This window comes from Panthera leo, chromosome B1 (assembly GCF_018350215.1).
Source record: "Panthera leo isolate Ple1 chromosome B1, P.leo_Ple1_pat1.1, whole genome shotgun sequence".
Taxonomy (NCBI): domain Eukaryota; kingdom Metazoa; phylum Chordata; class Mammalia; order Carnivora; family Felidae; genus Panthera; species Panthera leo.
Window position 1 is genome coordinate 156877645 of NC_056682.1, and position 10052 is coordinate 156887696.

Consider the following 10052-nt stretch of genomic DNA (forward strand, 5'->3'; position numbering starts at 1 on the left):
TCACAGAAAAATTGAGAGAAAACACAGATATTTCCCAGATGCTTCCTGCCCCTCCATATAAATAGCGTCCCCCATTATCAACTTTGTGGTCCTCCCTCTCAGAGAGGTCCTTTGGTTACACTTGATAAATCTTCGCTGACACATCCTAATCACCCAATTCTGTGATTTACATTACCACTCACTCTTGGTATTATATATTCTATGGGTTTGGTCAAATATATAATGACAGGTATTCATCATTATAGTATCACACAGAGTATTTTCACTGGTATCCACCTAGCATCCACGCTTCTCCAGCTGCCCAGTCCCTGGCAACCACTGATCTTTTTTATTGTCTCCATAATTTTGCCTTTACCTTAGTGTCATATACTTGGAATCATCATTTTTTTTTTTTTTTTAGATTTGGCTTCTTTTACTTGGTAAGATGTATTTAAGGTTCTTCTTTGTCTCCTCATGGCTTGATAGCTCACTTCTTTTTAGCACTGTAGTACATTATCTGTCTGTACTACATTTTATTCATCCAATAACCTACTGGAGGACATCTTGGTTGCTTCCAAGTTTTGGCAAATATGAACAAAGCTGCTATAAACATTCATGTGCAGGTTTTTGTGTGGACATAAGTTTTTAACTCCTTTGGGTAAATTGCAAGATGTGCAACCGGTGGATCGTATGGTAAGAGTATTTTTATTTTTATGAGAGACTGCCAGATTGTCTTCCAAAGTGCCTGTACCATTTTGCATTCTTACCAGCAATGAACAGGAGTTCCTCTTGTTCAGCATATTCACCAGCATTTGGTATCATCAGTGTTCCAGATTTTCACCATCATAATAGATGTGTAGTGGTATCTCCTGGTTGTTTTAATTTTCATTTTCCTGATGACCTATGATGTGGAACACCTTTTCATATGTTTTTTTGCCATTTGCATATCTTCTTTGATGAAGTATCTGTTTAAGGTCTTTGGGTCATTTAAAAAAAATCAGGTTGTTTACTTTCTTATTGTTAAGTTTTAAGAATTATTTGTATATTTTGGTAACAATCCTTAATCAGATGTGTCTTTTCCGAGTACTTTTTTTTTCAACCAGTTTATTATTTCTCTTCTCATTCTTAGGCATTGTTTTTGGCATAATACAAGTATTTTGTTTGTTTGGTTGGTTGGCTTTTGTTTCATTTCATAATGAGTTTCAGTTTATCAATATTTTGTTTTTCATGGATCATGCTTTTGGTGTTGTATCATACCCAAGGTCATCTAGGTTTTTGTCATATGTTATCTCCTTTGAGTTTTATAGCCTTTCTTTTTTCATGTAGTCCAATAACCAATTTTTAGTTAATTTTTATGAAAGGTGTAAGATCTATATCTAAGTTCATTCTTCTGCATGTGGATGTCCAGTTGTTCCAGCACTATTTGTTGAAAGTAGCAGATTTCTTCCATTATATAGCCTTTGTTCCTTTGTCAAAATCAGTTGACTCTATTTGTGTAGGTATTTTTCTGGGCTCTCTATCTTGTTCCGTTGGTCTCTTGTTCTATACTTTAAAACCATACTATAATTGATTTCTATAACTTTATTGTAAGTCTTGAGGTCGAGTAGATTCAGTCTTCCAACTGTGTTCTTCTTTAATAATAAGTTGGCTATTCTGGATGTTTTGCTGTTGCATATAAATCTTAGAATCATTTTGTAGATAACAAAAAATAACTTGCTTAGATTTTACTTGGATTATATTGAATCTACAAAATTGAGAATGACATGTTGACACTATTGAGTCTCCTATTCATGAACATGGATTATCTCTCCATTTATTTAGATTATTTTTCCTTTGATTTCATTAGTCAGATAATTCCTCATAAGAATTTTATTTTATTTATTTATTTTTCAATATATGAAATTTATTGTCAAGTTGGTTTCCATACAACACCCAGTGCTCATACCAAAAGGTGCCCTCCTCAATACCCATCACCCCCCCCCCCACCTCCCATCAACCCTCAGTTTGTTCTTAGTTTTTAGAGTCTCTTATGCTTTGGCTCTCTCCCACTCTACTCTCTTTTCTTTTTTATCCTTCCCCTCCCCCATGGGTTTCTGTTAAGTTTCTCAGGATCCACATAAGAGTGAAACCATATGGTATCTGTCTTTCTCTGTATGGCTTATTTCACTTAGCATCACACTCTCCAGTTCCATCCATGTTGCTACAAAGGGCCATATTTCATTCTATCTCATTGCCATGTAGTACTCCATTGTGTATATAAACCACAATTTCTTTATCCATTCATCAGTTGATGGACATTTAGGCTTTTTCCACAATTTGGCTATTGTTGAGAGTGCTGCTATAAACATTGGGGTACAAGTGCCCCTATGCATCCGTACTCCTGTATCCCTTGGGTAAACTTCTAGCAGTGCTACTGCTGGGTCATAGGGTAGGTCTATTTTTAATTTCTTGAAGAACCTCCACACTGTTTTCCAGAGTGGCTGCACCAATTTGCATTCCCACCAACAGTGCAAGATGCTTCCCATTTCTCCACATCCTCTCCAGCATCCATAGTCTCCTGATTTGTTCATTTTAGCCCTCTGACTGGCGTGAGGTGATATCAGAGTGTGGTTTTGATTGGTATTTCCCTGATGAGGAGCGACGTTGAGCATCTTTTCATGTGCCTGTTGGCCACCCAGATGTCTTCTTTAGAGAAGTGTCTATTCATGTTTTCTGCCCATTTCTTCAGTGGGTTATTTGTTTTTCAGGTGTGGAGTTTGGTGAACTCTTTATAGATTTTCGATACTAGCCCCTTGTCTGATATGTCATTTGCAAATATCTTTTCCCATTCCGTTGGTTGCCTTTTAGTTTTGTTGGTTGTTTCCTTTGCTGTGCAGAAGCTTTTAATCTTCATGAGGTCCCAGTAATTCATTTTTGCTTTTAATTCCCTTGCCTTTGGGGATGTGTCAAGTAAGAAATTGCTACGACTGAGGTCAGAGAGGTCTTTTCCTGCTTTCTCCTCTAGGGTTTTGATGGTTTCCTGTCTCACATTCAGGTCTTTTATCTATTTTGAGTTTATTTTTGTGAATGGTGTGAGAAAGTGGTCTAGTTTCAACCTTCTGCATGTTAGTGTCCAGTTCTCCCAGCACCATTTGTTAAAGAGACTGTCTTTTATCCATTGGATGTTCTTTCCTGCTTTGTCAAAGATTAGTTGGCCGTACGTTTGTGGGTCTAATTCTGGGGTTTCTATTCTATTCCATTGGTCTATGTGTCTGTTTTTGTGCCAATACCATGCTGTCTTGATGATTATAGCTTTGTAGTAGAGGCTAAAGTCTGGGATTGTGATGCCTCCTACTTTGGTCTTCTTCTTCAAAATTACTTTGGCTATTCGGGGCCTTTTGTGGTTCCATATGAATTTTAGGATTGCTTGTTGCAGTTTCGAGAAGAATGCTGGTGCAATTTTGATTGGGATTGCATTGAATGTGTAGATAGCTTTGGGTAGTATTGACATTGGGACAATATTTATTCTTCCAATCCATGAGCAGGGAATGTCTTTCCATTTCTTTATATCTTCTTCAATTTCCTTCATAAGCTTTCTACAGTTTTCAGCATACAGATCTTTTACATCTTTGGTTAGACTTATTCTAGGTATTTTATGCTTCTTGGTGCAATTGTGAATGGGATCAGTTTCTTTATTTGTCTTTCTGTTGCTTCATTGTTAGTGTATAAGAATGCAACTGATTTCTGTACATTGATCTTGTATCCTGCTACTTTGCGGAATTCATGTATCAGTTCTAGCAGACTTTTGATGGAGTCTATTGGATTTCCATGTACAATATCATGTCATCTGCAAAAAGTGAAAGCTTAACATCATCTTTGCCAATTTTGATGCCTTTGACTTCTTCTTGTTGTCTGATTGCTGATGCTAGAACTTCCAACACTATGTTAAACAACAGCGGTGAGAGTGGACATCCCTGTCGTGTTCCTGATCTTAGGGAAAAAGGTTTCAGTTTTTCCCCATTGAGGATGATGTTAGCTGTGGGCTTTTCATAAATGGCTTTTATGATCTTTCAGTATGTTCCTTCTATCCCGACTTTCTCGAGGGTTTTTATTAAGAAAGGGTGCTGAATTTTGTCAAAGGCCTCTTCTGCATCAATTGACAGGATCATATGGTTCTTATCTTTTCTTTTATTCATGTGATGTATCACGTTGATTGATTTGCGAATGTTGAACCAGCCCTGCATCCCAGGAATGAATCCCACTTGATCATGGTGAATAATTCTTTTTATATGCCATTGAATTCGATTTGCTAGTATCTTATTGAGAATTTTTGCATCCATATTCATCAGGGATATTGGCCTATAGTTCTCTTTTTTTACTGGGTCTCTGTCTGGTTTAGGAATCAAAGTAATACTGGCTTCATAGAATGAGTCTGGAAGTTTTCCTTCCCTTTCTATTTCTTGGAATAGCTTGAGAAGGATAGGTATTATCTCTGCTTTAAATGTCTGGTAGAACTCCCCTGGGAAGCCATCTGGTCCTGGACTCTTATTTGTTGGGAGATTTTTGATGACTGATTCAATTTCTTCGCTGGTTATGGGTCTGTTCAAGCTTTCTATTTCCTCCTGATTGAGTTTTGGAAGCATGTGGGTGTTTAGCAATTTGTCCATTTCTTCCAGGTTGTCCAGTTTCTTGGCATATAAGTTTTCATAGTATTCCCTGATAATTGCTTGTATCTCTGAGGGATTGGTTGTAATAATTCTATTTTCATTCATGATTTTATCTATTTGGGTCATCTCCCTTTTCTTTTTGAGAAGCCTGGCTAGAGGTTTATCAATTTTGTTTATTTTTTTCAAAAAACCAACTCCTGGTTTCGTTGATCTGCTCTACAGTTTTTTTAGATTCTAAATTGTTTATTTCTGCTCTGATCTTTATTATTTCTCTTCTTCTGCTGGGTTTAGGCTTTCTTTGCTGTTCAGCTTCTATTTCCTTTAGGTGTGCTATTAGATTTTGTATTTGGGGTTTTTCTTGTTTCTTGAGATAGGCCTGGATTGCGATGTATTTTCCTCTCAGGACTGCCTTCACTGCATCCCAAAGCATTTGGATTGTTGTATTTTCATTTTCGTTTGTTTCCTTATTTTTTTTTTTAATTTCTTCTCTAAAATATGGTTGACCTATTCATTCTTTAGTAGGGTGTTCTTTAACCTCCATGCTTTTGGAGGTTTTCCAGACTTTTTCCTGTGGTTGATTTCAAGCTTCATAGCATTGTGGTCTGAAAATATGCATGGTATTATGTCAATTCTTGTATACTTATGAAGGGCTGTTTTGTGACCCAGTATGTGATCTATCTTGGAGAATGTTCCATGTGCACTCGAGAAGAAAGTATAGTCTGTTGCTTGGGATGCAGAGTTCTAAATATATCTGTCAAGTCCAACTGATCCAATGTATCCTTCAGGGCCCTTGTTTCTTTATTGACCGTGTGTCTAGATGATCTGTCCATTTCTGTAAGTGGAGTGTTAAAGTCCCCTGCAATTACCACATTCTTATCAATAAGGTTGCTTATGTTTGTGAGTAATTGTTTAATATATTTGGGGGCTCCTGTATTCGGCGCATAGACATTTATAATTGTTAGCTCTTCCTGATGGATAGACCCTGTGATTATTATATAATGCCCTCTTCATCTCTTGTTACAGCCTTTAATTTAAAGTCTAGTTTGTCTGATATAAGTATGGCTACTCTAGCTTTCTTTTGGCTTCCAGTGGCATGATAAATAGTTCTCCATCCCCTCACTTTCAATCTGAAAGTGTCCTCAGGTAAAATGAGTCTCTTGTAGACAGGAAATAGATGGGTCTTGGTTTTTTATCCATTCTGATACCCTATGTCTTTTGGTTGGCACATTTAGTCCATTTACATTCAGTGTTATTATAGAAAGATAGGGGTTTAGAGTCATTGTGATGTCTGTAGGTTTCATGTTTGTAGCGATGTCTCTGGTACTTTGTCTCACAGGATCCCCCTTAGGATCTCTTGTAGGGCTGCTTTAGTGGTGACAAATTCCTTCAGGTTTTGTTTGTTTGGAAAGACCTTTATCTCTCTTTCTATTCTAAATGACAGACTTGCTGGATAAAGGATTCTCGGCTGCATATTTTTTCTGTTCATCACATTGAAGATTTCCTGCCATTCCTTTCTGGCCTGCCAAGTTTCAGTAGAGAGATCCGTCACAAGTCTTATCGGTCTCCCTTTATATGTTAGAGCACGTTTATTCCTAGCTGCTTTCAGAATTTTCTCTTTATCCCTGTATTTTGCCAGTTTCACTATGATATGTCGTGCCAAAGATCGATTCAAGTTACATCTGAAGGGAGTTCTCTGTGCCTCTTGGATTTCAATGCCTTTTTCCTTCCCCAGATCTGGGAAGTTCTCAGCTAGTGTTTCTTCAAGTACACCTTCAGCACTTTTCCCTCTCTCTTCCTCCTCTGGAATACCAATTATGCGTAGATTAGTTCTCTTTAGTGCATCACTTAGTTCTCTAATTTTCCCCTCATACTCCTGGAATTTTTTATCTCTCTTTTTCTCAGCTTCCTCTTTTTCCATAATTTTATCTTCTAGTTCACCTATTCTCTCCTCTGCCTCTTCAATCGGAGCCGTGGTTGTCTCCATTGTATTTTGCAGCTCATTGATTGCATTTTTTAGCTCCTCCTGACTGTTCCTTAGGTCTTGATCTCTGTAGCAATAGATTCTCTGCTGTCCTCTATACTGTTTTCAAGCCCAACAATTAATATTATGACTATTATTCTAAATTCACTTTCTGTTATATTGTTTAAATCCTTTTTGGTCAGTTCATTAACTGTTGTTATTTCCTAGAGAGTCTTTTGAGGGGAATTCTTCTGTTTCATCATTTTGGATAGTCCCTAGAGTGGTAGGGATCTCAGGGCACTTCCCCTGTGCTGTCTTGAATAACTTGAGTTGGTGGGCGGGGCCTCAGTCAGACCTGATATCTGCCCCCAGCCCACCCCTGGGGCCACAGTCAGACTGTTGTGTACCTTCTCTTCCCCTCTCCTAGGGGTGGGATTCACTGTGGGGTGGTGTGGCCAGTCTAGGCTACTTGCACACTGCCAGGCTTGTGGTGCTGGGGATCTGGCATATTAGCTGGGGTGGATCAGCAGGGTGCACAGGGGCGGGAGGGACAGGCTCAGCTCCTTTATCCTTCGATGATCTGCTTTGGGAGGGGCCCTGTGGCAATAGGAGGGAATCAGACCTTCTACTGGAGGGATGGATCCACAGAAGCACAGCTTTGGGTGTTTGCGTGGTGCAAGCAAGTTCCCTGGCAGGAACTGGTTCCCTTTGGGATTTTGGCTGAGTGATGGGCGAGGAAGATGGTGCTGGCGAGCGCCTTTGTTTCCTGCCAAGTTGAGCTCTGTTGTCCAGGGCTCTACAACTCTCCCTCCCATTGTCCTCCAGCCCTCCCGCTCTCTGAGCAGATCTGTTAACTTATAACCTTCCAGATGTTAAGTCCCGCTTGCTGTCTGAACACACTCCTTCCGGCCCCTCTGCTTTTGCCAGCCAGACTCGGGGTCTCTGCTTGGCCAGCAGGCTGCCCCTCTGCCCTGGCTCCCTCCTGCAAGTCCGTGTAGCGAGCACTGCCTCTCCGCCTTTCCTACCCTCTTCCGCGGGCCTCTTGTCTGCACTTGGCTCCGGGGAATCCATTCTGCAAGTCTTCTTGTGGTTTTCTGGGTTATTTAGGCAGGTGTAGGTGGAATCTAAGTGATCAGCAGGATGCGGTGAGCCCAGCGTCTTCCTAAGTCACCATCTTCCCCAGTAAATGCCTCCTCATAAGAAATTTTACATTAAAAAAAAATTACACCTAAGCATTTCATTTTAGGGAGTGCTAATTTAATTTTTTAAAGTTTATTTATTTTTGAGAAGGTGACAGATTGTGAGGGAGGAGGGGCAGAGAGAGGGAGACACAGAATCTGAAGCAGGCTCCAGGCTCTGAGCTGTCAGCACAGAGCTTGATGTGGGGGCTTGAACTTGGGACCTGCGAGATCATGACCTGAGCTGAATTCAGTTGTTTAATTGACCAAGCTACCCAGACACCCCTGGAGAGTGCTAATTTACATAGTATTGTGTTTTGGATTTCATACTCCATTTTGTCATTGCTGGTATTTGCAAAGTTATTGACTTTGTGTGTTAGCTTGTATCCTATAATCTTGCTATAAATGCTTATTAGTTCCAGGACTTTTTTTGTCAATTCTTTTGGATTTTCTACATAAATGATCACATGTAAGCTGTGAACAAAGACGGTTTTATTTCTTCCTTTCAAATCAGTATACCTTCTATTTTCTTTTCTTGCCTTACTGCAATAGCTTGGACTTCCAGGACAGTGTTGGGGAAAAAAAAATGGTAATAGAATAAATTCTTGCCTTGTTCCTGATCTCAGTAGGAAAGCTTTGAGTTTGTCACCATTAGGTGTGATGTTAGCTGTAGGTTTTGGTAGGTATGCTTCATCAAGTTGAGGAATTTCTCCTTTATTCTTAATCTACTGAGACTTTTTAATCAGGAATTGGTGTTGGTTTTGTCAAATGACTCTTCTGCATCTATTGATAAGATCATGTCATTTGTTCATTAAGTTTGTTCATATGAAAGATCACATTAATTGATTTTTGAATTTTTAGTCAGCCATGCATACTTGGGATAAATCCAACATAATCGAGGTGTACAATTCTTTTTACATATTGTTGGATTTTATTTGCTAATATTTTGTTTACGAATTTTCCATCTATTTCATGAGAGATATTTGTAGTTTTATCTTCTTGTAATGTCTTAGTCAGATTTTGGTACTAGTGTAGCACTGAACTTATAAAATCAGTTAGGAAATACTCTTTCTGCTTCTATCCTCTGACAAAGATTGTAGAGGATTGGTATAATTTCTTCCTTAACTGGTCCAACACCAGTGAGTCTATATGACCCTGTTGCATTCTGTTTTGAAAAGTTATTATAGATTCAATTTCTTTAATAGATATAGGACTATTTTAGTATCTCTTCTATTTGTGTAAGTTTGTGCCTTGTGCAGCTGTGTTTTTCAAGAATTAGCCCATTTCATTTAGGTTATCAAATTTGTGGGCATACTCTTGTTCATACTATTCCTTTATTAATATCTTAATGCTGATAGACTGTAGTGATGTCTCCTCTTTCATTTCTGATATTGGTAATTTGTGTCCTCTTTTTCATAGTCTGGCTAGAGGTATATAAATTTTATTCATCTTGTCAAATAATTAGCTTTTAGTTTCATTTACTTTATTGATTTCCTGTTTTCAAATACACTGATTTCTTCTCTAATTATTATTACTTTCTCCTGCTTAATTTGGATTCAATTTGTTCTTCTTTTTCAATTTTATGAAGGTTGAAACTTAGATCATTGATTTAATATTGTTCTTCTCTTCTAATATATAGATTCCATGCTATAAATTTCCCCTAAGCATGCTTTCACTGAATTAGTTTATATCTTAAAGTCATGCATATTTCATATCCTATTCCATACTCTACCTTTTATAATGAAAACATAATCTAGTATAATTAATACAACATTCTTATTTTGTTTCTTTAGGTGCTACAAGCATGCCTTATGCTACATGACCCTAAGGATATAAACACCTCAGGTAAGAAATAAAATGCTAAATTGATAGATTTCTAAGCAAATGGTTGTGGTTAGAAATACAGCTTGAGAGGCAGGACAGTTTTTTTAGATTACCAGAAATTTTCTTAACTCTTAAAAAATTACCCATTGTGGGGCACCTGGGTGGCTCAGTTGGTTAAGCATTGGACTTCGGCTCCGGTCATGATCTTGCAGTTCATAAGTTTGAGTCCTGTGTTGGGCTCTGGGCTGACAGCTCAGAGCCTGGAGCCTGCTTCAGATTCTGTGTCTCCCTCTCACTCTCCCCTCTCCTGCTCATGCTCTGTCTCTCTCTGTCTCTGTCTGTCTGTCTGTCTCTCTCTCAAAAATAAATAAACACTAAAAACAGTTACCTGTTGTCCTAATACTGTTTCTAAACTATCGCTGATGTCCAAGAAAATGATAAAATCAGTTGTCCAGCAAATTAATG